Raw genomic sequence first — 25,000 nt, 5'->3', positions numbered from 1 at the left:
AGACAGACAAACAAACATATGGGAGAGACAGACAGACAGACATAGATAGATAGGTAGACAGGTAGATAGATAGATAAACAGATATATATTTCGATAAACTAGACAAGAGAGAGAGAGAGAGAGAGAGAGAGAGAGAGAGAGAGAGAGAGAGAGAGAGAGAGAGAGAGAGAGAGTGAGAGAGAGAGAGAATTAAAGAAAAATAGGAATAAGAAAAAAACGTATAGGATAATTCATGACCGTAAACTCTTCTCTCTCTCTCTCTCTCTCTCTCTCTCTCTCTCTCTCTCTCTCTCTCTCTCTCCTCTCTCTCTCTCTCCCTCCTCTCTCTCTTCCTCCTCTCTCTCTCCTCTCCTCTCTCTGACCCCCTCACATCACCGCCAACACGGACGGGGCGGGTCTCAGCTCTGAAGGAACTCGCCACGACATGAAACACTGGGGACGAGGGACACGTGACGACTCTCTCTTTCTCTCTCTCTCTCTCTCTCTCTCTCTCTCTCTCTCTCTCTCTCTCGTGTATTTATCTATCAGTTCACTCGTCTGTTTGTCTTGATACGCCTTTTGATAAGTGATAAGAGCATAGCGTGATAAAACTCCACTGCATCACTCTGCCTGCGCCTGTCCGTCTGCCTGTTTATCCTGAGCGTTTTCCAGAACTGCCATCCTCATTTCACCGCGTCCTCCCTCCCTCCTTCCCTCCCTGCCTACCTTCCTGCCTGCTCTCGACGTGTTCCTGGAAACAACACACGCATGTCGAAACTGAGCGGTGCTAAATCTCTTTCTCTGCAGCAGTTGTACCTTTCCATTCACCTCCCTTAACCCTTTCACTGTGGGATTACTTTACCATGATGATTTAGACACCTGTATATTGCTGCAGTGTGTCACGTAGAGAAGAGAAAGTTGATCTCTTATTTTTTTTTTGTGTGTGTGTGTGTCTATGCAATTATTTTACAGTGCTTTGAATTATAAATTTTTTTTTATGTTAGAGGGTTAAAAAAAGAAGAAGAAAAAAAACTAGGCCTATTAAGGTGTTAGTCCGTAAGGAAAGACACAAATGAGTTACCCAAAACTTAAATCCTTTCGATAAACTTCCTTTAATTAAAAAAAAAAAAGTCCTTTCTTTTCTATGATCTACAACTTTATTCTCAGCCTTTCAGTTGGGGGGGGGAGTGAGGAGCGGCAACTGTGACGGATGGAGGGACGTAATGGCATTAGAAATACAGATTAACAATGGTATCCCACAAAAAAAAAAACATAACTATAGCAGTAAAAAAAGGCCAATTAAACACCTTCACAGCACTTATCCTTCCTGGCTCATGAACCTCCACACAACGCAGCATCGTCACCATGAAAGCCACACAGTAAAATAATAGCTTCGTGTGGTTGGTTGAGCAGAAAACTAGTGTTATGAAATCAGAGTGGCGCGTGACTGGCAGGTGTTTGTATAGTGTATGGGCTGTGTGCTGAAACATTTTGCTGCCTTTTCTCGAGTAGTGTGTAACAGTGGGGATCCTTGGGCGTTTCAAGCGTATTTTTCCAGTGGTGATGCAAGTTCATTCTTAAATCATCACTGAAGTCATGAAAACTTCCCTGAAAACACTGACTCATTTACAAGAGAACCTGTTAAAAGCAGTCGAGGTTTAGGAGCGTTTGTGAGTGCAGTGCCAGAGACTAGTGATGGTTCAGATATACGCACAGGGACAAGCAATCAAATTCTTCTCTACCTGTACAACTTGCGCAGTTCATTTAATTCCCTTTACCTACAACCACACATTACCTCATTCTTCTTATCTACAATCTCTCCTATACATACATACATTCCTCTCTGCATCCTCCAAATATGAATATTAAATAACCCTACTTAGCAACCATATTTGCCTAACCTCTGCACACAAGCCAGGCAGAGAGGAGGAAAAAGAGGAGGAAAATCTAATACAGTAATAATAACAATAACAACAACTAGCCCTAACATCCTTTCAGTATTGTATCTGTTTCCAGCGCCTCTTATACACAACCTAACCAGCCATATCACTATAACAAACAGTCGTCTTCTTTCTTTACTAATTTCTAAGACATAATAGTATCCCTTTCCAACTCACACACCTATCCACATTTCATTTTCTTTCGCAACGTTTTAGATTACAAATATTTTCTCATTCCTGTATCAGCTCTCTTGATTGACCTTGCACACAGCACCTCCACCAGCACCCAATACACAACACATCACCATATCAATACGCTTTCATACCCTCTCATAAACAACAGCAGTCGTGGATCAAATTCCGCGTCATCAAGTTTGTCACAGTAACTTAGCCACCTGAAGACACGGGGACATGGTAACACTGACACTGACTGACGCTCTCGCTCGCTGGTTGGTTCACGCATTCGGTTTCACTTTCCGTCTTATTTTGTAACGTGCGGCTCACTAAGGTTATATTTCCGCTAAAATCTTTACTTAATTACAAGGTACACGATTATCCACAGAAAAATAATCTGGTATCTTTGAAATGAATAATGGTTTTGACAGGAATGAGGTAAATTTGGTGCACTTTTTTCAGAACAAAATAAGAATACGTCGACCAATCAGCGAGTAAGAGCATCAGTCGGTGCCAATGTTACCATGTTCGCGTGGCAAAATTAGTGTGACAGTGGGTGAAACAGAATACACGGCGCCCTTCTCTGCTTCTGTACTGTAACTATGCTTTTTTTCTGTATTATAATAGTTAACATAGCGTACTTACAACAAACAGCCTAATTAGGACTTGATGGCATGCTGCTGTTTGAAATCCCGACTATTCCAGGCCGCCCCAGCAAATCCCTCTCATCTTTTGCTATTTTTGTCACTCAGAAACCACACTTCAGTTCACGCCACGTTCCTTTCTTTCAATCCACCTCGTCTCGAACATTCCTCCTTCAATACCTCTGTTGTTTCCTTTCTTACTGTTTCCTGATATTGCTTTCCTTCCTAGAGCGATATTAATACTTCCTCCTACCTTTTTTTTTTTTTTCTTTTATATACAGTCTTCCCTCTTCTCATTATTCTATTTTATTTCTATTTTTCCAGGAACATTCCTTTTCGCTTCCTTGTCCTTCAATTATTATTCCCTCGCACGCCTTCCTTGATCTCTTTCCTGTTCTGTTCTTTTCTCTCTCGCTTTTATTTCTTTTATATTCCTGATCAGTTTCTCCTCTTGATGATTAAACTATTCACCGTCTCTATTTTTTTTTCTTCTTCTCCTTTCCTTTTTCATTCTTTTATCAACTCTTCATTATTCCATCATTAATCGCTTCTTTCTTGTCACTTTTTTTTCTTTTCTATACATTTTTCTTTTCACTTTTTTTTCGTCTTTTTCTTTCACTTCCAATTATTAGTTCTGTAAGAGATATATTATTTTATTCTTTTCTTTAGTCTTATCAGTTACTCCTCCTCCCTATTCTACCATTCATTGCCTTTCTTTTTCTTCTTCTCCTCCTTCTTCTCGTTTCTTTTATCTTACTTTTAATCAGATCAATTGCTTTTTAATTCACTATTCCAACGTTTGCTGCAGTTATCTTCGTCGTCTTCGTCTTCTTATTCCTATATTTTTTCATTCAATGTCGTTTTCTTTTCTATTTTCTTTTCTGTCATCTTCCTTCTATATATTTTTTTTCTTTATTGTCTTCTATATATTTTTCCTTCTTCGTCGTTTTCTTCCATTATTTTCCTTATTCGCTGTTTTCTTTATATGTATATATATTTTTTTTTATCTTCATCGCTGTCTTCTTTTCATTTTTTTTCCTTCGTCTCTATTCTCTCAAAATTTTTTCTTCCCATCGTCTTTCTACTATATTTTTTTTTCTTCTTCATCTCCTCTCCATATTTTTCCCTTCTTCGTCATCTTATTTCCATACTTTTTTTCCTTCGTGATCTTCTTTCCATATTTTTTTCCATTTCATGATCTCCTTTCCATATCTTCATCATCGTCTCCCTTCTATATTTTGTCTTTTTTCATCGTCATCTTCCTATATTATCTCCTTCATTATCATCTTTCTATATTTCTTCATCTTCCTCGTTGTCTTTCTGTCCCTCCTGCAACACCAGTCCTTCTTAAGCCACACACTTCATCTCCAGCGGTACAGTCCGGCCTCTTCTCAAATCCATCTCTGCTTATTCACTTCTTAATTCCCTTTCACGTCCCTCCGTCTTACTGCACTTTCCCTTCCCCCTCTCCCTCCTCCTCCTCCTCCTCCTCCTCTTCCTCTTCCTTCCACATTCCGCCTTACCTAATTGGGCGAATTCTGTAATATTTCTATTTTACGTTATATTCTTTTTTTCCTTCTTCTTTTACCTTTTCTGAGAGAGAGAGAGAGAGAGAGAGAGAGAGAGAGAGAGAGAGAGAGAGAGAGAGAGAGAGAGAGAGAGAGAGAGAGAATCACTCCTCTTAATTCGTTCGCTCGCATCCTTTGCTTGAGTATTTTGTTTCCTTATTTTTTTTTTCCAGTAGCTCACTCGCCTAAGTGCAATGGCGGGTGTTGCTCTCAGCAGTAGTAGCAGTAGTGTAGTAGTAGTAGTAGTAGTAGTAGTGGTAGTAGTAGTAGTAGGTTGTTTTTTGTCTTTTTTAGTCCTTGGCCAGAGCCCCTCTTATAATATATAAAAAAAATGTAATGGTGGTGGTGGTGGTAGTAGTAGTAGTAGTAGTATAGTAGTAGTAGTAGTAGTAATGATAGCAACAACAACAACAACAACAACAACAACAACAACAACAACAACAACAACACCACCACCAACAACAACAACAACAACACCACCACCACCAACAACAACAACAACAACACCACCACCACCACCACCACCACCACCAACAACAACAACAACAATAACCATAAAAATGATAACAGCAATAACAGAGGAGACACGGGTGACATCAAGTACAGCTTATGCAAATCTAAGAGACACAAAAACTCACAGGAAAAGAAGAAAAGAAGAAAAAAAAGAACCCCACGAAGAGCCGAGTCGTCTTTCGGGGGCGCCAGGTGGAAGGGAAAGGAAGAGAAATAAAATGAAAAAAATAAACTAAAAAGAAATGAGAGGGAAAGAACAAGAAAAAAAGATTCGGGATAGAAACGAAAAGTAGTAAAGAAAATAAAAACAAAGCAAAACCGACGAAATGAAATGAGACTGCAAGCTCAGGGGAGGGAAGAGAAAAAGGAAAACAAAATTGAGGGCGAGAGTGGGAGGTGGAGACACGACAGGAGACGGCGAGGCGAGGCGTGGCGAGGCGAGGAGAGGGGAGGTGAAGAAAAGCAAGGTAAGGAAGGTAGGGAAAGACAGTGAGGAGAAGTAAGGAAAAGTAAGGAAAAATGAGTATAAGAAACGATGAAATTAAGGGAAGAGAAGATGCGGATAAGGAAAGATAAGACGAGGGTGAGAAAAGACGAAGAAAGGGAAGGGATGAGAATATAAAAAGAAAGAAAAAAACTAAGGAGAAATAAAGCAAGATAAAATAAGGTAAGAAAAGATGAAAAAAGGGGAAGGGAAGATGATTAAAGGTTAGAGAAGTGAAGACAGGTAAGAGAAGATGAGGCGAGGAAAGGTGACAGGAGGTAAGGTAAGGTGATGAAAGATGAGATGAAGAGAAGCAGAGATAAAAAAAAAAGGAAGTGAGAAGAGATAAAAGAAAGATAAGAAAACGTAAGGGCAAATAAGGAGAGATAAGGGAACGTCAAGATAAATAAGAAGATAAAGTATAATAAAGAGGAGATGAAGAGAGGTGAGAAGATAGGGAAGGCGATGAAGAAAAGTAGAGAGAGATTAAGAGAATAGAAAGGTAGATGAGGAAAGGTAAAAGGGAGGTGAGGAGAGATAAATGAAAGGTGGAGAGGCAGGAAGATAGAGAGGGATAAGGGGAGGCAGGGCAGGCGAGGCGAGAGGTGGCAAAGAGGGGACAAGGAAATGAAAGGCGAGGCAAAGACAAGTGGTGAGGGGTGGGGTCCTCGGCGTCCCCAGAACCGCCGCCGCCGCCGCCGCCGCCGCCACACACCTGCGGGGCCTCGGGATGGTAGGAAGCCCCGCTAATCCCTGCACTGAGTTAAATTAAATCCTTTTGTGGGTTGCCCCCTTAATCCCCCTCCCCTCTGCCGCACGGGAACTGTATGATGAAATCTTGAAGTTCTTGCACCTGGAATTCTCTTTTTATTCAGGCTGCATGCGGGGTATCCGTGTTCCTGAGGCCTCTGCTCCGCTCTGCTCTGCTCTGCTCTGCTCTTGTGCCGTCCCAGTAAACGACGATAGATGGTTACGTAAAGTACGAGAGTGTAGGGGCTGGTTTAGCATTGTTGTTGTTGTTGTTGTTGTTGTTGTTACTCTTATTATTATTATTATCATTATTAACATCATCATTATCACCATTATTACTGCTTATTTTATTACTAATGTTGGTATTACCACCACCATCACTGTATACTACTACTACTACTACTACTACTACTACTACTACTTCTACTACCACTACCAACACCACTACTACCATCACCATCAATACCACCACCACCACCACCACCACCACTACTACTACTACTACTACTACTACTACTACTACTACTACTACTACTACTACTACTACTACTACTACTACTACCACTACTACTACTACTACTACTACAATCATCTGACTAATGATTTCCCCGAGTGTTCCATGAAGTATAACATAACCAATTAAAGCTGGTGCTATCTGAGTATTTTCAGTAATTAGTAGACCCTCTCATTGCCAGGTGGGTGGTGATGGGTGGTGAAAGGTGATGATGGGAATGAGAGTGAGGGGAGAGCCACTGCTGATGACTGGTGAAGAGATAATGAGTGATGGGTGATAAAGATGGCGGTGTTAGTGGTGGTGATGGGAGGTGATGGGAATAAGAGTAATGAGAGCCACTGGTGATGAATGGTGAAGAAATAATGGGTGGTGATGCGGAAAATGGTGCTGATAGTGATGGGTGGTGATGGGGAATGGCGGATGGTGACAGGATGATAAACAGTGAAGGGTTAGAGATGATGGTGATGCGTATAGTGAATGCTGATGCGAGTGAAGGGTGGTAATGGTGACGATAGGGGATTAAATTGGTGATGGGAGTGACAGCGGCAAAGAGGGGTGATGAGTAGAGAAGGTGGTGATGTGATAGTGAACAGCAATGAGGGTGATCGGTGGTGATGATGATGACTGATTAAAGTGGTGATGGCGATGGTGATATTAAATGTGTGGTGATGATGGTGACAATAGGTGATTAAAGTGGTAATAATGATGGAGGTGATGAATGGCGATGAATAGCAATGATGGTGATGACGAGGACGGTAAATAGTGAAGGAAGTGACAAGTAGTGGTAGTGGTAGTGGTGGTGGTGGTGGTGGTGGTGGTGGAGGTGGTGGTGGTGCTCATTAATGAATGGAATAACAAGATCCAGATATCGTGTTAAAAGCAATGGTGTTTGTCGCAATCACTCTAATGATAAATCGGTTCCCAGGAAAGATTACATCAACACGCAAACACACATTTATAGATACTGTGCCGAGCCTCCTTTTGAAACTATTATTATTATTATCATTATTATTATTATTATTATTATTATTATTATTATTATTATTATTATTATTATTATTATTATCAAAAGGGATTGCCACATGTGTAGGCGAAACAGTAGCTTCCTAATACTTCTCTTACGATTTATTGTTGTTGTTGTTGTTGTTGTTGTTGTACTCTTCTTATTCTTTTTCTCTTTGTTCTCCTCTTCCTCCTCCTCCTCCTCCTCATACTACTACTACTGCTACTACTTCTCTTCACTAAAGTAACAAAAAAAGCCACGTGACATCAGAAATAGCTTTGTTTACATGTGTACGTATACACAGTCAAGGCCAACCTGCTACTGTATAACATGTACCATACCACACTCACTTCCGCTGTGTCTGGCTTCTTCCCCTCTAGTACCTTAAGCTCTCTGATCTGCTGAGAATCTATACGGTGTCAGGTTTTATAAGACTGTCAGTGGATCGAGGGACTTTAGATAGAGGTAACGAGTGATAGACAAAGGAAATGAGAGCAGGTTACTACTCGACTTATGACCATTACTGTACAAGGCAACGAAGTATCTATGGATTAATCATTTTGTTTAATTTGTGGTTTAAATCCACTCGTATTTGTGGACAATCTTGTGGTTGCATGCATATATGAAGGACAGGTGTTTCTACGCTCAGAGAGAGAGAGAGAGAGAGAGAGAGAGAGAGAGAGAGAGAGAGAGAGAGAGAGAGAGAGAGAGAGAGAGAGAGATTACAGACGGGGTTAAAAGGCGTGTGCACAGATAGAAATGTATGAAGGGAGCGAGATGCAGGTTGAGCAGCGTGCAGGGAGCGAGGGACAGATTGGCAGGCTTAAATAAAATATGGAAAAGATAGACAGGTGGAAAGATTCAAACTACAGTGTGTATGTGTGTGTGTGTGTGTGTGTGTGTGTGTGTGTGTGTGTGTGTGTGTGTGTGTGTCAGGAAAAGCGAGTGTGCTCACCTTCCTTCCTGACGAGGCCACGAGGAGAGAAGCACGATTCCCCCGCCGGCGCCACCTGGAAAAGCAGGGACGCAGGTTAACGAGGCATTAGTGAGGAGACATTCGTTAGCATGAGCCGGGAAACAAAAACGCTTAAAGATGAACAGGGATTATCACCACCACCACCACCATCATTGCCACCGCCAGCGCCACCATCACCGCCTGTCTGTGTTCATGTCAGGAAGGCCTGGTGGTGGTGGTGGTGGTGGTGGTGGTGTTGGTGGTGCGCTCTTCTCCCTCACAGTGCTTTATGCTTTCATGCTTTCCAGGACTTGTATTCATAACCGCTTTGAACCTCCGTAAGGATTATTTTCAAAGGCCACGTGGATGATTAGTCTAGTTCTCATGATGGGTGTTTTTCTTCTCTTTTCAAGTTAATGATGCAGAATCTCTATTAAGTTGTCATTAAAATCGTGAAAACTCCGTCGGAAGCCTCAATAACTTCCACAAGCGCCTGATGAAATTGTTGAGATGAGACGCGGAAGGTTTGAGAATACGGCAGGAGTGCTGGGATCCCGCTGCCTCTTGTTCGGCTCTTAGTGCCGCGCCTGCTTGAAGACTGGACAGCCGTGGAGGTGTGGCTGATGTCCCTCGAAAGCAAAGGATGGGAAATTTTTAGCTTACTGATAAGATTTGTCATTTATTTATTATTTTTATAGATAAACTCAACTGTGCTGTTTTCCAAGCGAGATGTGATGATGCAGGCGTGTGACGCAGCACTGGAATGGTGCCGCCGTGCTGCTTCCCTCCTGACACAATATATCAGAGCGCCCGTGAGCTTTGGTGATGGCATTCTCCTGATAAACTTCTTCCCCTCCCTCTAGATAGCAGGGAGGGGAGGCTGGCACGATACCACGCCGCGGGCGACAATCGGCGGTGATGGGGTGATGACGCGGTGTTATTGTTGTCTAACTTAGTTGTGCGGCGCCAGGTGATGTTGATCAGACCTGGCACCGCGCCTCGCCCTCGCCGCGCTGTGCAGGGTCTCGGTGAGGTGTCCTGGGCCTGAGGGGAGTCTGGGGGCTCGGCTACCTGCCTCACTCACTCCATGCGTCACACACGGGGCATTGACTATTATTGTTTTTGTTGCATTATCATTATCGCTGCTGTTATCGTTGTTGTTGGTGGTGTTGTTGTTGTTGATGTTATAATCATTATCATTATTATTATTATCGCTGCTATTACTGCCATTACTACTACTACTACTACTACTACTACTACTACTACTACTACTACTACTACTACTACTACTACTACCAGAGTTGGTTGTCAGAGTAAAAAAAAAACATGATTTAAATCAAAACTAAATATACTGTATCCAAAATGATTTTAAAATGTTTAGTGATTTAAACTATATATATATATATATATATATATATATATATATATATATATATATATATATATATATATATATATATATATATATATATATATATATATATATATATATATATATATATATATATATATATATATATATATATATATATATATACACACACACACACACACAAGGAAAGAAGAAGATTTGAATGAAATGTACAGAAAAAGTATCAAGTCTATGTGTCCTGAAGTGAGTGCGCTGAGCCTGTGCTGGTCCTGCAGCAAGTCAAGCACCAGTGAATCATTGCCATCTCTTACAAGAAAAATATTCAAATGCATAAAAAAGAAAGTAAGGTTTTTGTTGATAACAATAAATGTAATTATGAAGCCTAATGAGCTTATTTCTTTTTTTTTTTTTAACACAAAGTAAGTTAGTTACTTTAATGTAACAGATCTGATTAAACTATTAGTCCTAATTATGATTTTTATGTGAAAACTCATGTTGGGTAATGTATATCAAACTATGATTTCATTTAGCATTGGCCAAGTTTAATACAAGAAAATCGAGTCATAAGACTGAAACAAATAATCACTGTAAACAAACAAGGATTAATACAAAAAAATAATTTAAATAAAAACTCGATTTAAATTTTAAAATCCGATTTAAATAAAATAAATAAATTATATATATATATATATATATATATATATATATATATATATATATATATATATATATATATATATATATATATATATATATATATATATATATATATATAATTTTTTACAACCCTGACTACCACCACCACCATCATTTCCACCAGTACCAGGGTCACAGGCTCTCCAACAAACACATCACACACTCCTATTGGTAATCCGTAGCCACACCCCCTTCTCCTTCCCTCGCCTCGCCTGGGTGCGTGGTGATGCCTGGGTGATGGGCGGTGATGGGAGGCGGGTGGTGAGCGGCCATGAGGGTGATGAGTGGTCATGGGGTGGTGATGGATCATGATGGGTGGTGATGGATGATGAGGGGCGGCAAAAGGCAGTGATGGATAATTGTGTCGTGGGATGGTGTTGAGTGGTGATGAAGTGGTGATGATGAGTGGTGATGGGCAATGAATGGGGCTTCAAAATGATGAATGAGGAGTAAGTGAACCAATGAACAATACATTTTTCTTTTTTTTTCGTACACTATTATACAGATTTCTTTTTTTTTCGTCTTTCGTTCTTTCTTTTCTTTTTTTTCCTCCTCCTCCTCCTTTTCTTTCTCTTCCTTCTCCTTCTCCTCCTCATCATCCTTACTTCTTATTTTTTCCTCCTCTTGTTACTACTACTACTACCACTACCACTACTACTACCACCACCACTACTACTATTAATACTACCACCACCACCACCACCACCGCTACTTCTATCACCACCACTACAACTACCACTATTATCAGTATTTCTGTTCCGGTCTGGATCAATAGCCGGCAGGTGACAGGTGTGAGATGGAGTGCGGGGACACCTGCGTTGGGGCGGCCAATATTCGTGTGTCGCCAACACCACCAACGCATTGTCTAGCCCTCAGCAGAAACACCGCGGCCCGCAACACCTCAACACCCGAACCTGTGTGTGTGTGTGTGTGGTGTGTGATGGACTAACAATATAGGTCTTCATGTCACCATTGAACGTTTTAATATTGTATCTTTTTGTTTATGGTCGTAAATTCAGCTGTGGTCAATAAAGTAATAATAATAATAATAATAATAATAATAATAATAATAATAATAATAATAATAATAATAATAATAATAATAATAATAATATAAATTCATGTGGTTTGGACTACGGTTATAACTAGGTGATGGTGAATTATTTAGTATGTTTAAGTTAGTATTTATGTCTTGTGTAGTGTAATATTAATACGTATATCTGCACACTGTCGTCAATAAAAACTCTGTCTATATGTATATCTGTCTACGAGTGTCTGTCTGTCTGTGTATCTATCTATCCACAAGTATCTATTTATCTGTGTGTGTGTGTGTGTGTGTGTGTGTGTGTGAGGCCCTGCTCCTAAAAGCGTCAGTAATCTTGTGGGGAAAAAAGGAGACAAAACAAAGCACGGACATTCTTCTTGAGCCAATCAGCACCAAATCTGCCTCCAAGAAAAAGTCTGGTCAATATTTCGCGGCGGCCGTCCCCGCGTCAGCTGTGGGCGCCAGGCAGGCTACGGCGCGACTCTCGCCAGATGCTGCACGTCCCTCCACCACCCCACACCTCTCTCTCTCCCCCCCACACAGCCTCTCACCACACAGGCAAGGGCGTGACGTCACCAGCCTGACCCCTGTTGCTTGGCGCTTCCGTGTGTGTGTGTGTGTGTGTGTGTGTGTGTGTGTGTGTGTGTGTGTGTGCTCACTCAATTATTATTATTATTATTATTATTATTATTACTATCATCATATCACTACCAGCATCACCATCACCACCATTTTCATCACTACTGTTATCATCACCTCAACCATTTCTTCTGCTCCTCCTCCACTTCGACCTCCCTGTCCTCCACCATCTCGTCTTCTCTGTCCTCCTCCACCTCGTCCTGCCTCTCCTTCTCCACCACTACCACCACCACAACAACCATGACACCTTGCAGATAATCAATTCTATCTAATACATCAAACGGGTGCCTTATGCTTGCTTACTCCTGACATGAAAAGGAAAACGGGGATGAGGAAGGAAGCGCAGGGAGCGGAGTAGAGTGAAGGACTGGGTGGTGGGGTTGAGGGGGCGGGGGAGAGGAAGATGCCGGGCAATGGAGGGGGAAGACCCATTAACTCCCCCCAAAAGAGCGCAATTACTGTGGCTTTAACAAAGTTGCAAGTAATGGAAATTTCTGTCGCGTCGCAGTGTGTGTGTGTGTGTGTGTGTGTGTGTGTGTGTGTGTGTGTGAGAGAGAGAGAGAGAGAGAGAGAGAGAGAGAGAGAGAGAGAGAGAGAGAGAGAGAGAGAGAGAGAGAGAGAGAGAGAGGGACAGACAGACAGATAGACAAACATATAAACAGACAGACAGACAGAAAGACAGACAGACAGACAGACAGACAGACAGACAAACATACATACATGCATACAGACAGACAGACAGACAGATAGAAAGATAAACAGATATATAGATAGACAGACAGACAAACAGACGTACAGAAAGAAGGAAAGAAAAAGACAGACAATGAGACAGACAGACAAATAGACAACCGATCAACCTACACACACACACACACACACACACACACACACACACACACACACACACACACACAAATACAGGCAATACACAACTGAATGTATCACTCACTGGTGTCATAAATAAAAAAGACACGTAGGCCAAAGGGAGGAGAAAAAGAGCACTCCAGCTTGCAGATTGAACGGGAACAGGAAAGAAAGGCAGGTGTGTGTGTGTGTGTGTGTGTGTGTGTGTGTGTGTGTGTGTGTGTGTGTGTGAACGTTGCTGAGCCGACTGAAATTAATAGTACTGGAAGGATTGAGGATATCATGAGAAAGAGGAAAGCATTTATGAAAGACAGGAATATATACAGAGACAGAGACAGAGAGAGAGAGAGAGAGAGAGAGAGAGAGAGAGAGAGAGAGAGAGAGAGAGAGAGAGAGAGAGAGAGAGAGAGAGAGAGAGAGAGAGAGAGAGAGAGTTAGAAAGGAAAGAATATGACGGAGGAAAGCTCAAAAGAATCTAAATAAACACAGGAAAGGAAACGAAGGGGATAAAACGAAGGAGGAAAGAGTTGAAGAGTTAAAGACGAGAATACAGAAGGAAAGAAACACAGCAAGACATAGTAGGAAAAAGTAAAAGAGAAAAACAGAGAGAAGGAAGCAAAAGGTCAAGAGGAGATGCGTACGTATATGTGTATGTATGTGTGTGTGTGCGCGTGTAGAGAGTCTGTGGGGGAGAGAGAAAGAGAGTAGAGAGGAAATGAGCAACAGGAGACGTGCGTGTGGGAGGAGAAAAAATTAAGGAAGGAAACGACCAGGAGGAGATGAGAACACACTGCTAGGTTTAGAGAAGCAGCTGGTGAGGGGGAGTCAACAACGCAGGACAGAGTAAACAGGAGGGGCAGGGAAGAAAACACATGAGATAAAATGGTTGCGTTTATAGATGCATTAAGTAAGAAAGGAACGCAGGGAAATGCAAAGTGCAATACGAAAGTGCTTATAAGGAGAGAAAAGAGTAAATAAGAGAAGAAAGGCAGGATATGCGTGCAGTACAAGATGGCTGTGTTTACAAGGTTAGGAAGGCTGTCCTGCAGTGCATCGGGCGCAGCATCGGGCCAAGGCAGCCAGTGTTCAGGTCCCGCCGAGGTGTTGCTGGAGGGACTTTCAATCATCCCCTGTTACTGCTGGACGGTTGGGCAACAGCAGCAGCAGCAGCAGCAGCAGCAGCAGCAGCAGCAGCAGCGGTGGTGGTGGTGGTGGTCGATCTGGTGGCCTCGTCTTGTGGCGCGGATATCGCGAGGAGGTTCTCAGAGTACGAGTAAGTGCTGCTGCTGCTGCTGCTGCTACTTCTGCTACTATCATTGCTGCTGCCACTATTATTACTACTGTTATTAGTAATGCTGTTATTACAAGAACAGTAACAACAACAACAACAACAACAACTATTACTTCTACTACTACTACTACCTACTACTACTACTATTAATAATAATATAATAATAATAATAATAATAATAATAATAATAATAATAATAATAATAATAATAATAATAATAATAATAATAATAATAATGATAATAATAATAATATTAATAACAATAATAATACAGCGACTACTGCTTTCCACGTGAACTGGAGACCAGCCAAGAGCTATAAAACACGAGAGAAAAGAGCTAAAGAGCGGCTGGTGAAAGAGTTGCAAAAGGCAAAGCTAATTCGCTTCAAGAGGTGTTTTGATGATGCTCCTCTTTTAACTGAAACAGATCAAAGCATAGGAAGGAGAAGGAAAGCAGAAACGACAGAGCATTCTGAAGTTTACAAGTACATGGGATGGAAGAGTGAAGATACCGGTTGACTATTGCAGTAGCGAGGTGCACAGAATGGAGGTGAGGAGGGAAAGAAAAAAGTGTACTGCAAGCGTGGCTGAGGGAGGAGGGGAGGAGCGGTAACCATGGAAATGGCGGCAGAAGACAGCAAGAGGTACAACACTGCAGCGGAGTGTGACGGACTGAAGACGGTTAAAGAGAGGGAAGATGATAGAAACGAAAAGCTTTTGACTGCGAACTGTCTTGATGAACGCAAAACTTCATAAAAGCTCATTTGGCAAGAGATCCAATGTTAATTTCTTTGCAAGGGCATCTCAAGAATGGAGAAAGAAGACAGATGCGTGCCTTTAAAGAAGAGAGGATAACTGTCTGAAAAAAAAAAATTACATCTTGCTGATAGATAAAAGAAAAACAAATGAGGTACCGAACATCTCAAAATATGCCTCGCCCCATTTAAAAATCATACGAGGATCAGAAATTAGGCAGGAAGTGGCGTCCCTTCACGAGTCACTTGGTTCCTCTTGCAATGGACATCAGGCAAATTAACGTTGAATAAAGAAGGGTGGCGCTATCAACATAAAGAGCGGGAAGGACACCGGGCTTGACTGAGGAGATAATTAATGAAGACGGAGGGTGACAGCAAGCAGAATATTGCTGAACACCGCCATTATAAATTCCAAGACGAGAGGAATGACCGTGCGCCAAAAAGAAACCTAAGATACAGAAAGATACAGACTCTACTATCTTTCTTACTACTATTACTACTACTACTGATGGTGGTGGTGGTGGTGGTGGTGCATCTCATCCTACTCAATTTACTGCATAATTTGGAGGAGGAGGAGGAGGAGGATAAGAACACAAGACGGGAACAAAAGTAACAACAACAACAACTACTACTACTACTACTACTACTACTACTACTACTACTACTACATTAGCCACCTCATGGGGAAAAAGTCTACGGGGGCTGCAACTCGTAAAAAAAAAGAGAGAAAAGTATGTAGAAGTGTATCCCAAAATGTGTAGTAAATAACTGTACATAAATAACAGAGAGAGAGAGAGAGAGAGAGAGAGAGAGAGAGAGAGAGAGAGAGAGAGAGAGAGAGAGAGAGAGAGAGAGAGAGAGAGAGAGAGAGAGAGAGAGAGAGAGAGAGAGAGAGAGAGAGAGAATGCGGCAGATGTATACGTAATGTTGAAAGTGTGACAAGAATGAGTGTGGCGGGAAATGTGTGGTGACTGTGAGTGGTGAGGATAAGTATATTGAATTTGAGTGTGACAAATATAAGTGTGGTAGAAAATAAAGTGCCAAATGTAAGTGTGGTGAGGATAAGTGTGGCAGATACATGTGTGTGGTGGTAAGCTTAAGTGCGGTCGTAAATATGACAATAACTTTAATAATCAGAAGTGTGGCAAATATATGTCACAAAAGCGAAATATGAGGAATTTGCGCACTACACCACCGTAACACACACACACACACACACACACACACATACGGAACACGAGGGTAAAATGGAACCACAAAAATGAAGTGCTCAGTACATCCAAATGACTCTGGGCATCAAATATCCGGCGAGTGGAGAGCGGCGCGGCTGTGTCCAAATGCTAAACATGCTAAATAGTGCCGTGTGTGTGTGTGTGTGTGTGTGTGTGTGTGTGTGTGTGTGTGTGTGTGTGTGTGTGTGTGTGTGTGTGTGTGTGTGTGTGTGTGTGTGACATGAGATCAATAACTACGCAACACACTGTTATTTTATTGTTGGCTGATGGAACTAACAAACAAACGAATGAACAAACTAACTTAAACACTAACTAACTAAATCACTAACTAGCCAACTCACTCACTCACTCACTCACTCACTCACTCACTCACTCGCTCACTCCTTGGAACGGGGCACTAGTCTAAACAGAGTACATACGAAAACACAAGCTCTGACTCCCTATACCAGCTAACAAATAAAAAAGAAATACGTTTTGATGGCTATGAGTATTTTCCAACAATACAGCACCTGAATTTCGAAGGAGGTAAGATTGTCCTAGCTTCCCTGGGACGAAATTAAACTATACTGAAGGTGGAGGAGTGAGCTGCGATGGTACAGACTGAGGAGGAAGGAATATCATAGACTCAAGGGAGGGTCAGAGGTGGAAGCACTTGGAAGACCCAGTAGGGGAAAAGCAAGGATCAGGAGACGGTGTGTGGAGGAGGACACGAAAAGGATGAAGGTGAGAGAAGAGGTTGTCTGTAACTGTGAAAAGTGAGACGGGAGACTCGTTACCTGTCCGGCCACGTAAGGAAATGATGATGGTAATGATGATGATGGTGGTGATGAAGATCTGCCAACTGTTCTTCCTTTGTGTTCCGTTGTGTTGTATTGCAAAACTATATGTCCCGAGTGTGAGGTGAGAGAGAGAGAGAGAGAGAGAGAGAGAGAGAGAGAGAGAGAGAGAGAGAGAGAGAGAGAGAGAGAGAGAGAGAGAGAGAGAGAGAGAGAGAGAGAGAGAGGGAGAGAGAGAGAGAAAGTTGAACTTTTTTGTTTTTTTCCATATCAAAAATTTTAGTCTTCTGTGAAAACGAAAATAAAAAAAAAAGGAAGCTGGAAAATGTGCATACTTTTTTTAGTGCAAGTCCATAAATAGTGTGTGTGTGTGTGTGTGTGTATGGACTAGAGGTGCGTAGGTGCCCAGTCCGTGTGTATGTTTGTAAGAGAGAGAGAGAGAGAGAGAGAGAGAGAGAGAGAGAGAGAGAGAGAGAGAGAGAGAGAGAGAGAGAGAGAGAGAGAGAGAGAGTACGAGTAGGTATGTATGGCCTTACTACACGTTACAAATAGAGAGAAAGAGAGAGAGAGAGAGAGAGAGAGAGAGAGAGAGAGAGAGAGAGAGAGAGAGAGAGAGAGAGAGAGAGAGAGCAACAACACCCCATACACAGCACAGGTTGAAGCCAAAAAGGCCTCTGTGTGCCGCGCGAAATGTTGGGGCCAAGAAAACACCTGCGTTCATTATAACAACGCATTCAACAACGGGCAATTCTGTACAATATTTTTTTCCGATTAACTTTCTAAACTTTCCGCGGCTGAAAATTTGGAGAATTCAGCGCCGGTAGTGGTGGTGGTGGTGGTGGTGGTGATGGTGGTGATGGTGGTGGTCGAGGTGGTGGTCTTTGTTGCTTTGTTTTAAGTGTTGTTGTTCCCCTTGTTGTTGATTATTGGTTGTTGTTGTTGTTGTTGTTGTTGTTGTTGTTGTTGTTGTCGTACTTCTTGCTGCTGCTGGAGGTTGTGGTAGTGAAGACTGAATTGTTCGAGAAAGAAGAGGAGGAGGAGGAGGAGGAGGGTGGTGGAGGAGGAGGAGGAGGAGGAGGAGGAAGAGGAGGAGGAGGAGGAGAAGGAGGAGGAAGAATTAATGAGTTATCTGATATTATAATATTATGTATAGTCAGTGTATTAAATAGCAAGATGCAAAGTGGAGAGTAATAATAACAATAATAATAATAATAATAATAATAATAATAATAATAATAATAATAATAATAATAATAACAACAACAACAACAACAACAACAACAACAACAACAACAACAACAACAACAATAACAACGACGACAACAACAACAACGACAACAACAAATACAGCCGAGAAGAAGAAGAAGAAGAAGAAGAAGAAGAAGAAGAAGAAGAAGAAGAAGAAGAAGAAGAAGAAGAAGAAGAAGAGAATGATAAAAATAGTGTGGGCGGCAGAGGTTGTGGTAAGTAGCGAAGAAGGTTGTGGTGAGGCTCTTGTTACGTCTCTCTCTCTCTCTCTCTCTCTCTCTCTCTCTCTCTCTCTCTCTCTCTCTCTCTCTCTCTCTCTCTCTCTCTCTCTCTCTCTCTCTCAGTCTTAATACTCTTCTTTTTCATCTAACTTGTTTTCTTTCCGCCTCATCTATATCTTTTGTATCCCCCCCCCCTCTCTCTCTCTCTCTCTCTCTCTCTCTCTCTCTCTCTCTCTCTCTCTCTCTCTCTCTCTCTCTCTCTCTCTCTCTCGCTTGATTATCTTCTTCAGCTTATTTGATTACGTTCCGCCTCATCTCTCTCTCTCTCCTCTCTCTCTCTCTCTCTCTCTCTCTCTCTCTCTCTCTCTCTCTCTCTCTCTCTCTCTCTCTCTCTCTCTCTCTCTTTACAACATTACTTTCCTTTCAGAATCTCAGTTATATACACAATGTTGTATATCACGGTGTTGTAGCGGTGTCCGGTGTACAGAGGGCTACGTATTATAGAGGTACAGAGATTTAGTTTAGGTTAGGTTAGGTTTTGGTGTTGCTCATATAGTGATGCTGGGTGGGTGTGTTCTTGTGGGGTGTTTAGCTTCCCAGGTTGTGTTACTGTGGTGCTTGTATTCTGGTTCTTGTTTTTTTTTCTTGTTTGTTTTTTTTTGTTTTTTTTTCTGGCTTGTCTTCGTTATCTTTGCTCTTTTTGTTGTTTGTTTTTTGTTGTTGTTGTCGTTGTTGTTGTTGTCGTTTTCTTTTTTTCCTTCTTTTTCCTGCCCTTTTTTTTTTTTCCAAATTACCATCATCATCGTCATCACCTTTTTCTTGCTTTCTCATCATCATCAAGATTAACCTCATCATTAGCTTTTTCTTCTCTTCCTTTTTCTTCTTCCTCTTATTCTTCTAATCCTCCTTCTCCTCCTCCTCCTCCTCCACCTCCTCCTCCACTCTCTCCCCGTACCTGTGTATCCTCTGCCTCCGCCACTCCTTCACCCAAATTAAGAAGTAGCGTTAGACATCAGAATCCCGCTCACTCTTTTGTCCGCCTTGCACTTTTTCAGGGCGCGCCGTGTGTGTGGCGGCAGGCGAGGGATGATGAGTTACTCTGGGACTTGTGTGGCAGCGACAGACCAGCACGGCGCACCACCTCATTGTTACAGGTCGACTCTTCATCCCCATGGTGCGTGCTGTGGTTGGAAACGCTCGCCACGAATCAGCTGGCCTTGGCTCGAATCTCGTCCACCATCGCAGACAACACACTGCCTTGTCGAGAGATTGATGCTTCTCTCGAATACCTGCAGACGGCAATGCAAAACTAGAGCAGCAGTGTCAGTCAGCATAACAGTGTCTAGGACAACGGGAGGCTGGCGTCATTAGTTCAAGGGCCAGAGACAGGGATGAGCGCATTGGCGAGGCGCAGCTTAATGTCTTCCCCGTAACTCTGTCGTAATCTTACAGTCTCTTAAGGTTGCCGGAACGGTGCACCACTTCCACGTGGAGGATTGCACGGATGAAGTCCAGTGATCTTCCTCTCTCGGCAAGCTATCGGGGCGCCTCTCTGACCCGGTGTGGGTGTGGGTGACGGCCTGCTTGAGACACGCCTATCTGAATCCCTGCTGGGGGGTGATGGAAGCAGGTACCCGCGGTGGGAGTTAATGGGTGGCGTGATGCTGGTTAGCGATGCACCGCCGCTTGGCCTCGCTCTCGCCGCTCACCAGCCAGCCGCGTGCTAAGCAGCCCCGGGACAAAGCCTCGTTATCTGCTGGATTTGCTATAGTCACAATTATTATCGTACAGTCTGTGTGTTCTCCCTGAGGTAGCCACCTGATGCCCGCCACCATGCCAATATTACAATGCAAATTAACGTAATGAGGACGAGCTGCTTACAGGCAGGTGGAAAAGGAAAAGAGCCTCCAGGAAGCGCTTTTATCCTGCCCACACAGCAGTCTGGGAGGCGCAAGGCTACCGTGCCAGGAGATACACTGTGTCAAAATATACACCAACAAAACAAACACAGTATCAATAGAGGACAGGCAGCAGGGCGTGGCGGCACGTGTGGGCGTGAGGCAATACACTCGGGATGGCAGCCATTGTGTCACCAACGGCACTGCTGATGGGGTGTCCTCAAGACCCGTGCACGCCGCCGCTCCTCTCTCCGCCTCCCAGCTCCCTCCCCCACCATCCCTCGCCCCTTCACCCCACGACTACTCGATTAAGTTGAAAGGAAAAAAAAGAAAGGAAAAATGCTGTTCGACGCGATTAAGGGTATTTTGAAGCTTGCAACGTTTAGAATTGCCTGGCAGAGCTTTTCTTTCTTTGCAGGTCGCTGTTTAGTGAGTGAATTGGTGTCCGTTGTAGCGTGGTGCTGGTGCAATGTGGGCCGCCAGCGTTGCGTGTGTCTCCTGGCAGAGTGATGCGGCGCAGCGTTGCGAGGCGCTGCTCGTCGCCACGCCACGCAGGGCTCGTAAATCAGACGTTCTTTTCGTGGCAAAGTGTTTAGAGAATAAGTTTGTATTTTAACAAAGTTGTAGAGGGACAACTTTAAATCAAATGAGGAACATGGACTCGATGAAAGAAGCCCGGGTCCAACCGGCCTGGCGGAGGCGGCGGGCGGCCGGCGAGGACCTGAGCAGCGGGAGGTGAAGGCACAAAGCCGCTCACGCCGCCGCGCGCCGATGACGCCGTCTCTCAGCGAGTCGTGAGGCGCGGCAGCAAATGTTTGGGAAACTGAACAGAGAAAGTTTTAAGGCCGCAAGACGAACGTGAAGAGCCAAAGTTAAGCCTAATTATCCTGGCCAGCGCCGAGCAGCCTGGCAAGCGGCGGCGGCACACAAGGACGCCAGGCAAAGGGCGCACTGCTAACTATTTACGGAGGTCCTTTGGTCCCAAGAAGAACTGAGGATATAAGGAACAAATTCTGGCTCATGTGTTTAATTCTTGAGACGAATGATTATTCCTCTGCTATTAGAGCTTGATTCTCAAAGTTGCATGCTTTACCTTACTTTAATTTCCTTTTAATTTCGTCTTTTCTTTTCCTCATTACTGGATGTAAGTGATAAAAAAGTTAATTGTGGATGATTTCCAGGAAACATTTTTCTTTCCACAGCGAAGCGAAAAAGGCAATTTAGGAAGCGTCCCGTCGATTGTTAAAGCGTTGGACACCCACTGGCAACACCTCCTGAAGACGGCCACTGAGGGACAGGGGCGGACTGGGGGCGGGCCGCTGAGGGAGTGGGCGGGGGGCAGGCAGCCTCACCCCGCTGTACCCTGCGACCCGGCAAAGCCCTGACGAGCGGCGGGCGGGGAGGAACGGCACGCCGGGGAATAACAGAAAGTGGAAAAAGGACCTCAGGATATTAAGGAAGGAAATAGGAGAAGTAGAGGAACCATCCTGGGCGGAGCAAATAACGAACCAAGGGCGAGGCGGCGACCACACGAAGACGGCGCAGCAGGTGAGGACCAGGCAGGCCGGCACGGGGCCGCCACCACTCGTAAATCTGGCGGCGGCGGCGGGGAGGGGGAAGAGAAAACGTGAAGGGGAAGGGGAAAGGAAAGGAGGAGGAGAATCTTCTTGAGCTGCAGAAGTGGTGGTGGTGGTGGTGGTGGTGACAATGTGGTAATGATTATGTACACGTAGTCCTGACAACTTATTCCAGTGTGTGTGTGTGTGTGTGTGTGTGTGTGTGTGTGTGTGTGTGTGTGTGTGTGTGTGTGATGGTGGTGGGAAGTTATGGGAGGGGGCAAAGAAAGAACGATCAAAGAGAAGGGGGAGAGGAATGCCAAGGAGGGAGAGAGGGAGGGAGGGACAGGAAGAGGAGGAGAGGGAAGAGGAGGTAAAGGAACTGCTTGGGAGGAAAAAAAAGGGAAGAGAAAGAAAGCGAATGAAAGCGAGGAGAAGGGAAGGGATGGGAGGGCAAGGTGAGGGGAGGGGAGGGGAAGGGTGGCGTGGGAAGGGAGGTAGGGGAGGGACGGGGAGCTGAGGGCAGGAAGGGGAGGGGGAGGGGAGGCAAGAGAGCACCAGCTGGCAGATTTTCCCAACAAATTCTGAAATATATTTTTGTCATCCTGAGGCAGTTACCTAGTACTTGTTGTTGTTGTTGTTGTTGTTGTTGTTGTTGTTAGTGCTTTAGTTCTGTTTGGTGCAAAAATAGGGTTCGAATTTGAAGTTACTTTAATATTTATGTTTGCGTTCGCGATAGTGGTGATTAGAGCACTACTACTACTACTACTACTACTACTACTACTACTACTACTACTACTACTAGTAGTAGTAGTAGTAGTAGTAGTAGTACTTAACATGTAGTAGTATCACCGTCACCACTATGAATAACATTATCATTACTACTACTACTACTACTACTACTACTACTACTACTACTATTACTACTACTACTACCACTACTACTACCACTCTTACTACTTTTATGTAAGAGGAGCACTGGCCAAGGGCAACAAAAGTGCGAAAAAAAGGGCCACTGCGAGTGCCAGTCCCTAAAGAAAGGTTAAAAAAGATCATTCAAAATTGGAGGATAATTGTCTTAAAACATCCCTCTTGAAAGAGTTCAATTCATTGGAAGGGGAAAATACAGAGGCAGGCAGGGAGTTCCAGAGTTTACCAGAGAAAGAGATGAATGATTGAGAATACTGGTTAATTCTTGCATTAAAGAGTTGAATAGAACAGGCGTGAGAGAAAGAAGAAAGTCTTGTGTTGCGAGGCCGAGGGAGGAGGGGAGGCATGCAGTTATCAAGATCAGAAGAGCAGTTAGCATGAAAATAGCGGTAGGAGATAGCAAGAGATACAACATTGCAGCGATGAAAGAGAGGCTGAAGACAGTCAGTTAGAGGAGAGGACTTGATGAGACGAAAAGCTTTTGATTCCACCCTGTCTAAAAGAGCGGTATGAGTGGAACCCCCAAAAAATACAATATATGTGAAGCATACTCCATACATGGACGGATAAGGAAGAGGAGGAGGAGGAGGAGAACAACAACAACAACAACAACAACAACAACAACAACAAAAACAACAACAAAAACAACAACAACAACAAAGAAAAACATTAAAGAGGAAGGAGAAAAGAAAAGCACCAAGGATCATATTGTGAGAAGATAAAATTCCACACGTACAAACACACGCACACACACACACACACACACACACACACACAGACTCATCGCAACAGTATCATCCCACACGTAGGTAATCAGACAATCATAAAATGCTGTATATAAATATTTTACACTCTTTTCCGGACCGTTTATGCTCACTTTAATGCCTTCAACCTTTGCTCTGTTCACCTCTTCACTACGTGGGAGAGAGGCTTAACAAGGGATACAAATTTGCGAGATAGATAGATAGATAGATAGACAGATAAATGAATGAATAAATAAATAAATAAATCTCTTAACAGCCATTGTCCAAAAAGTAAATAATAAGAAAGAGATTAACTATGTGTATTGATTCTCTCCTCTTCCAGTAGTTTCTCGTAAGGAAGAAGAAGAAGAAGAAGAAGAAGAAGAAGAAGAAGAAGAAGAAGAAGAAGAAGAAGAAGAAGAAGAAGAAGAAGAAGGAAAAAAGAACAAGATCAAGAACAAGAAAGAAAGGGGAAGAAGAAAAAAAAAAGAGAAGACGAAGGAGAAGAAATAGAACAACAACAACGAAGAAGAAGAAGAAGAAGAAGAAGAAGAAGAAGAAGAAGAAGAAGAAGAAGAAGAAAGAAAATTTGGAGACATCTTAACATCCTTCTCCTAAAACAGTTCAAGTCACAGGAAAGAAGAAGAAGAAAAAGATATCTTGACATTCTTCTCTGTAAACAGTTGAGGTTACGGGAGAGAGGACAACACATCAGGCAAACAGCTACTGACTTTACCAACGAAAGAGACAAAAAAGTGCACGCTAATTTATACTCGTACATCGGAGTCAGTAATGCAGTTGATGGTGAGACTCGGAATATGGGTGATGGTGAGTTGGAGAATGGATGGTGATGGCGTGGCGGCCGGTGGTCATGCGGCGTCACAACCTCGAGGTCAAAATGGGTCATGTTTGTTCTCAGTATCTGACGGAACACTTACCCAAACTCAGCTTAGCAAGACTATTCATGAAAGTTTCCACGGACGCTAATCAGTTGAATGAAGCCAGAAGTGATGTCAGTTGATTGTATTTGTTTTTGTTGTTGTTGTTATTATTAAGCATTGTTATCTTATTAATCTCTTTTTTTTCGGCCAATACTTCATAATGTTTCATAGTATATTCAGGGCCAGAGTCAAATAACCTACCTACTCGTATCTCTTTTCATTTATTCAATATTATTTCTTTAGCGTCTTTCCTTTAGTCATCGGTTAAC

At 43.0% G+C, this 25,000-nt stretch overlaps 1 long non-coding RNA gene across 2 annotated transcripts in view; it reads right to left on the bottom strand.

The window, feature by feature from the left end:
- The window catches only part of LOC135108399 (uncharacterized), a 329,608-nt gene that overhangs the window by 122,072 nt on the left and 182,536 nt on the right, over positions 1 to 25,000 (bottom strand). For both annotated transcript variants that reach the window (XR_010272248.1, XR_010272246.1), the window contains one exon: positions 8,525 to 8,579. This is a non-coding gene — a long non-coding RNA (uncharacterized LOC135108399). The remainder of the gene's footprint in view (positions 1 to 8,524; positions 8,580 to 25,000) is intronic.

This window comes from Scylla paramamosain, chromosome 17 (assembly GCF_035594125.1).
Source record: "Scylla paramamosain isolate STU-SP2022 chromosome 17, ASM3559412v1, whole genome shotgun sequence".
Lineage (NCBI taxonomy): Eukaryota > Metazoa > Arthropoda > Malacostraca > Decapoda > Portunidae > Scylla > Scylla paramamosain.
Note: the sequence above shows the minus strand (reverse complement) of the source record. Positions and strands in the feature narration are given on the sequence as shown.